The following is a 7437-nucleotide window of genomic DNA, read 5'->3' on the forward strand; positions in this document are numbered from 1 at the left end:
CCAACGTTGGGGCAAAAGTTAGGGGTCAAACTTTTGCTCCAACGTTGGCCCCCTTGTGTGCATGTATGGGGTGCTATTTTGTCCTCTTGTCAACGTTGCCAATTTCATGCCAACTATAGACTATTATATATGGTTGGAAAGCTCTGAATGTCAGCTTCCTAACCCAATTAGAATCACCTCAATTGGACATCTACAACTCAAGTTATGCTCATTTGAAGAGGACAAGGTTGCTGGCTTTGGTGTGCAGCGTTTGAGGCGACGTTTGCCTCAAACGTGGACGAAAACGCCAGTTCTGGAGGCTCAAACATATTGTCCACCCCATACTATTATACATTGTTGGAAAGCCCTGGATGTCTACTTTCCAATGCCGTTGGGAGCACATCATTTGGAGCTTTACAGCTCGAGTTATACTCCGTCGAAAATGCAGAGGTCAGTTGGCCTCACTGCAGGTTGCCACCATGTTCGTTTATGCTCATTGCAGGGCAGTTTTCTCCCTCAATTTTAGTGTCCACCATGCAGTGCCATATATGCTTGGAAAGCTCTCGATTCCTACTTTCCATTGCTTTTTGAATCACCTCATTTGGAGCTCTGTAGCTCAAGTTATTCTTGTTGGAAGTATACCCCTTGCACACTCATGGCGCCAACGTTAGCCAAAAAGTTAGGGGCTAACGTCGGCGCAAACTTTTGCTAGCCCAGGGAGTGTTTTTCATGTGCCAACGTTAGCCAAAAAGTTAGGGGCTAACGTTGGCGCAAACTTTTGCTCATCCAGGGAGTGTTTTTCATGCCAAAAGTTAGCCAAAAAGTTAGGGGCTAACTTTTGGTCCAGCTTTTGTCCAAAAGTTAGCCAAAAAGTTAGGGGTCTAACTTTTGCTCCAGCTTTTACTTCCTGGTTCATAATTAATCCAAGACTCAAGTCATTCCTCCTTGCATCAACCTTTCTCCAAGCTTTCTTCACCTATCATTAATCAACCAAACACATCAAAGCTATGCTCAAAATCATGAGATATTCATTCTTTCATAATATGTGACAATTATAGTATAAAACCTCATGAAATAGCATGAATTCATACATGGTTGATTAAATCAAAGGAAACATGAAAATCTACCCAATTGGCTTGCTTATGGCTCAAGAAAGTGCATAAAACCTATTGAAAACAAATGAAAAAGCATAGAAAAACATGACATGGTGACATGTCATCACAACACCAAACTTAAACCTTGCTTGTCCCCAAGCAAGAAAAGAATCATGCAATAAAGATTGACAATCCAAGGCAAGAAGAATAGCAACTCAATGTTCATGGTAAGCTAGTTTTCTAAGCATGCTACAATCACAAAAGAAATGTAAATGATTGATGCTTCCATCTAGCTCAATTTATGAAATCTTTTTCTTATATTTCTTCCTTGAAACAAGCTTTTGATTTTCTTATTAGCTTCTCCTTTTGGGTGCTTTGCCCCATGAGTTGATAACAAAGTTACGACTTCTAAATGCTTTGTTTTCAAGTATTACCACTTGATACATAAGCACCACAAGCATTTGATTAGAGGACTTCATTAAGCTCATTTTTTTCTTTTCTTTTCTTGACTCTCTAATTATTGATGCTCAGAGCCTTGAGCTTTGAGGGAGTGCTTTTGTACTTTGAGCCTAACCTTGACTTCTAAGTGTTTTGTTTTCAAGCATTTGGCTTGATACATAAACACCGCAGGCACTTAACAAATAAATTGCCATTGGTACTCAGAGCCTTCAGCTTTCTCATTCTTTCCCTTTTACTTTTCTTGCTCTTTTTTGCTTTTCCTTTCAAGGTTTTCATGATTTTCAAAAAATGTACTAGATGAAAACTTCAATTAAATAAAATCCAATGCAATTGAGCAACAATTAATCATACTAGCTTTCCAATACTTTTATGCACATGCTAAAATCTTCTTTAATGCCTTGTTTGTTTATGATCATGATACTTTGTTGCTTTTGAATTCACAAAACTCAAGTTGGTAATCATAATGACACAGCACCATGTTGCAAATTAGAAATCAAACTATGCCTTTTCATACACACATGCATACAGAGAAGGTAAAGACAATCATGCAGTTTATAGTGCTTGAAACAAATGAGAGAAAAAGGAACTTTACAACCTTGTAGTTCATCTTCTCTATTGTTGTCATTTTCCTCTCATTCTCCTCCTTCCCATACCAAACTCAGAATGCTTGCTCATTCTCAAGCAACTATTAGAACCGTGGCTATGGGGCTAAGATGGATCATGAATGTCTTACACAAGAAATGTTAGTAGTACATGTGTTTCAAGCAAGCAAAATTAAAGATAATAATCAAGGCACAAGAGACAGAGACATTGTGATTGCAAGCTTAAGAAGGTGAGCATAATACTTTACATAAAGAATAAGTGGCACACCAAACTTAGTGTGACACTTTCACTTGGAATCAATGCAAGTATCCAGTAAAGATTTGAAGCAAATTGTGTTGCATAGCAACACCAAACTTAGAATGCAATCCTATGTCAATTTATTTGAACTAAAACTAAACAAGTGAAACTGTTATTTGTTAAGTATAATCACCAAGTCAAGAATCTGTCATGAACAAAGCTCTCTTGGTAATGTCTTAACAAACACAGTAAATAAGCAAACTAAAATGAAAGCATTTTAAAACAGAAAAATGACTAAAGAAAGTAGAATGAAAAAGTGTCAAATTAAAAGAGAAAAATAAAACTGCAGAGGCATTATGATTATGCAGACAAGTGGTGTTGCTTGAATGAGTTGCATAGAAAATAAGTGGCACACCAAACTTAGAATCTTTTGGTGTGTCACTTTCATTTTTGATTTGATGCAATCATCCAAAAAGATTGAAAACAATTTGTTGCAAGGCAACACCAAACTTAGAATGTGATCATATGCCAATTTATTGAAATTTAAACAAAGCAAGGAGAAGAAATGTACCTACTGTCTACCTGTTCTTTACTTTCTTCCTTTTCTTCCAATTTGTTAAGAGAAATAACTTCAAAGGAGGAGAAGTTTCAGCTACTGTCCCTTGCCTTGGCCTTTCCTCAGCAAGCTTCCTTTTGCAAATGCCTTGATTGATCTTGCTTGCTGGATCAGGGACAGGATTGGTGCTCTTGTTAGTTGCCTTCACTTCTTTGAATCCAAGTCTTGGTTGCTGTGTGATTATTGGAGTTTTGTATTCATCCAGAGCCTTTTGAACTGATGGTTCCATGAACTCCTCCTTCATGTACTTCTCTCCCTCACTTGAGTTTGGAATGACTTCCTCACTTTCTTGCTCCTCCACTTCCTCTTTTACACTCAACATTTGTTTTAATAGCTTTTTCATTGAGGAGGTTTGTTGATCTTCCCAACATTTCTTCATCTCCTCTTCATATTTTTCGATCACAGATTCAAGGGAAGTTTGTGAGGGTTGTGAATGTTCATGTTCCTTTATCACCTCAAGAGCAATTTCAGGTTCCACTACTTTCACCACCTCTTCTTTTTTTGCAATTTCACTTGACACAGGGACCTTGCATTCTTGTTTTTCCATTTTCTCCTTCCTTGCATTCAACAATTGGCCTACCATCACTTCCATGTTTTTGAGGGAGTTTTCTAATTCTTTATGGTATTTCTCTTCCTCCTCCGCAAATCTTTTGAGCATGGACTCAATCTTTGAGAGGCTTTGGTTCATGGAAGTTTGTGTGGTTGGTGAGTTTTGACAGAGGCTTTCTGTTGAAGCGTGATCAAGTGATGATATCTTCGGATGAATATCATATGGAGCATTAGAATTCCCTTCCCAGCCACCATTAGAATCATGACTTGCATCATTTTGTGGTGGAGGGAAATATCCCATATGATTTTCTTTCTCATCTTGTGGTTCTGAAGCATAGCTCCATGAATTGGAGTGCCCAGAATTTGAAGTTTCTTGGTGATATTCCCAACCACCATTAGAGATTGGTGATGGTGGGTGATATCCCATAAAATTTTGTTTGACCATAAGATGAGTTGAACTCCATTTGTATTTTGTAAACATCAATGAAATTTGAAATTCATGTCATAGAGAAAGACTTTCTTAGTGAGGCAATAACTCAAACACCTTGGTTTCAACTTAGAACAGAGAACAAAAATAAAGAAAATGCTTAATCTAGACTTCTCACCCACTTAATCATTGTTGATCTAAATCAATCCCCGGCAACGGCGCCAAAAACTTGATGGGATATTTTCGCGGAAAAACGAATTTTTCCAAAACACCCAAAACTAACCGGCAAGTGCACCGGGTCGTATCAAGTAATAAAACTCATGGGAGTGAGGTCGATCCCACAGGGATTGATGGATCAAGCAACTTTAGTGGGTGATTAGTTTAGTCAAGCTATTATTTGAGTGATTTGAGTGACAATTGAAGCCAACAGAATGTAAACTTGCAAGAATTATAAAGTGCAGAATATAAATTGGTGAGTAACTTAAAGAGCCAGAAATGTAAATTGCAAGAATCTTAAATTGCAAGAAAAGTAAATTGCATGAAAGTAAAGGAGACTGGGTGCAGGGAAATTGAATGAAAGCAGTAAATCAAAGCCTAGAACAATTGCAAGGAAATTAAAATTGCATGAAAAGTAAATTCAGATCACAGTGGCTCAAATGTAAAATGCAGAGGAACAAAAGTGCTGGAAAGTAAATTGGGAACAAGGAGATCAGAGAGCAAAGTGACTGTGCTTAATTTGCAAAAATTTAAAAGGATGCTGAAGATCTCAGGAGTGGATCCTTCCTTGATTCAACAAGAGAAAAGTTGCAGAGAATTAAAGAAAGATTGCAGAAGAAGTAAAGAGAAGTTGCAAATAGAGAATGAAAACAGAATTCCTTCCAATCTCAATTCAAGATTCAAAACAGAAAATGAAACTCAGAGAGAAAGCTCTGTATTCCTAATGCTCCCTAGTGGAGCTCGCCCCCCTCCTCTCTATTCGGGCTTACCTTCTAAAATGAGAATGATGCCTTATATAGGAATTTTTACAAAATAAAAATGAAATTCAAAACAAATTACAATTAAAATGAAATTTCTATTCTAACTATCTCTTGTGCCCTTGAGTGATGATAATGGGCCCTTGCTCTTGATGGAATTGGGTTGATAGAGGCCTTGGTTGATTGCTCTTGGAGTTGGAGAGAGAACTGAATTGAACCGGGATGGAATCATGAAAGCTTGAGTAAAAGTTGGAGTAAAAGTTAGGGTCTAACTTTTGCTCCAACTTTTCACATCAGCACCCTTCCTTGCTGATACCAACGTTGGGGCAAAAGTTAGGGGTCAAACTTTTGCTCCAACGTTGGCCCCCTTGTGTGCATGTATGGGGTGCTACTTTGTCCTCTTGTCAACGTTGCCAATTTCATGCCAACTATAGACTATTATATATGGTTGGAAAGTTCTGAATGTCAGCTTCCTAACCCAATTAGAATCACCTCAATTGGACATCTACAACTCAAGTTATGCTCATTTGAAGAGGACAAGGTTGCTGGCTTTGGTGTGCAGCGTTTGAGGCGACGTTTGCCTCAAACGTGGTCGAAAACGCCAGTTCTGGAGGCTCAAACATATTGTCCACCCCATACTATTATACATTGTTGGAAAGCTCTGGATGTCTACTTTCCAATGCCGTTGGGAGCACATCATTTGGAGCTCTACAGCTTGAGTTATACTCCGTCGAAGGTGCAGAGGTCAGTTGGCCTCACTGCAGGTTGCCACCATGTTCGTTTATGCTCATTGCGGGGCAGTTTTCTCCCTCAATTTTAGTGTCCACCATGCAGTGCCATATATGCTTGGAAATCTATCGATTCCTACTTTCCATTGCTTTTTGAATCACCTCATTTGGAGCTCTGTAGCTCAAGTTATTCTTGTTGGAAGTATACCCCTTGCACACTCATGGCGCCAACGTTAGCCAAAAAGTTAGGGGCTAACGTCGGCGCAAACTTTTGCTAGCCCAGGGAGTGTTTTTCATGTGCCAACGTTAGCCAAAAAGTTAGGGGCTAACGTTGGCGCAAACTTTTGCTCATCCAGGGAGTGTTTTTCATGCCAAAAGTTAGCCAAAAAGTTAGGGGCTAACTTTTGGTCCAGCTTTTGCCCAAAAGTTAGCCAAAAAGTTAGGGGTCTAACTTTTGCTCCAGCTTTTACTTCCTGGTTCATAATTAATCCAAGACTCAAGTCATTCCTCCTTGCATCAACCTTTCTCCAAGCTTTCTTCACCTATCATTAATCAACCAAACACATCAAAGCTATGCTCAAAATCATGAGATATTCATTCTTTCATAATATGTGACAATTATAGCATAAAACCTCATGAAATAGCATGAATTCATACATGGTTGATTAAATCAAAGGAAACATGAAAATCTACCCAATTGACTTGCTTATGGCTCAAGAAAGTGCATAAAACCTATTGAAAACAAATGAAAAAGCATAGAAAAACATGACATGGTGACATGTCATCAACAACCTGGGAAGATGTGGTGAACAAATTCTTGGCAAGATTCTATCCTCCTCAAAGAATCAACAGGTTCAGAGCTGAGGTTCAAACTTTCAGGCAACAAGATGGTGAGACTCTCTACGAAGCATGGGAGAGATTTAAGGATCTGACAAGAAGATGCCCACCAGATATGTTCAATGAATGGGTACATCTACACATTTTCTATGAAGGTCTTTCTTATGAATCAAAGAAGGCAGTAGACCACTCATCCGGGGATCTCTGAACAAGAAGAAGACCATTGAAGAAGCCATAAATGTCATTGAGACTGTAGCTGAGCATGACTACTTCTTCGCTTCTGAAAGAGGCAACACTAGAGGAGTGATGGAGCTGAACAATGTGGATGCACTGCTAGCTCAAAATAAGATGATTACCAAGCAGTTGGCTGACCTTACCAAGAAGATGGAGAGGAATCAAGTAGAAGCAATCACCACTTTAGTAGTAACTCAAGAAGGAGTGAATGAAGAAGCAGAGGGTAGTCAGGAACAAGCCAACTACATTGGAAATTCACCTAGGCAGAACCATGACCCATACTCCAAAACGTATAATCCTGGTTGGAGGAACCACCCAAACTTTGGGTGGGGAAACCAACAAGACTAAGGCCAAGATCAGAGACGTCACAACCCCAACAACCATGCGGCTCACCAACATTCCACACAGATCATATCAGCACCCACTTAACAACACACCTCAACATCCATACCAAAGCCAAAATGGCCCTTCTCATCCCTCCAATCTCAACTCACCATCATCGGAAGAAAGACTATCAAGGATTGAGACTCTACTTGAAGGCATATGTAAGGAAATTCAAGATAACAAAGTGTTCAAGGAAGAGGTGCGAGCTAATATCAAGAACCAGGGAGACACCATCAAGAGGCTGGAATTTCAAGTGGGATACCTCTCTGAGAAGATTCCCAAACCTACTGATAGCTTCCCAAGTGACACAGAGAAG

General features: G+C 39.1%; 1 non-coding gene across 1 annotated transcript; it reads right to left on the reverse strand.

Moving 5' to 3' along the window:
• Positions 1-6516: 6516 nt before the first annotated feature.
• On the reverse strand, positions 6517-6623 carry LOC112780274 (small nucleolar RNA R71). The gene has a single exon (XR_003191122.1). It is a non-coding gene; the product is annotated as a small nucleolar RNA R71 (small nucleolar RNA).
• Positions 6624-7437: the final 814 nt, after the last annotated feature.

Source organism: Arachis hypogaea, chromosome 19 (assembly GCF_003086295.3).
Source record: "Arachis hypogaea cultivar Tifrunner chromosome 19, arahy.Tifrunner.gnm2.J5K5, whole genome shotgun sequence".
In the NCBI taxonomy this organism is placed as follows: domain Eukaryota; kingdom Viridiplantae; phylum Streptophyta; class Magnoliopsida; order Fabales; family Fabaceae; genus Arachis; species Arachis hypogaea.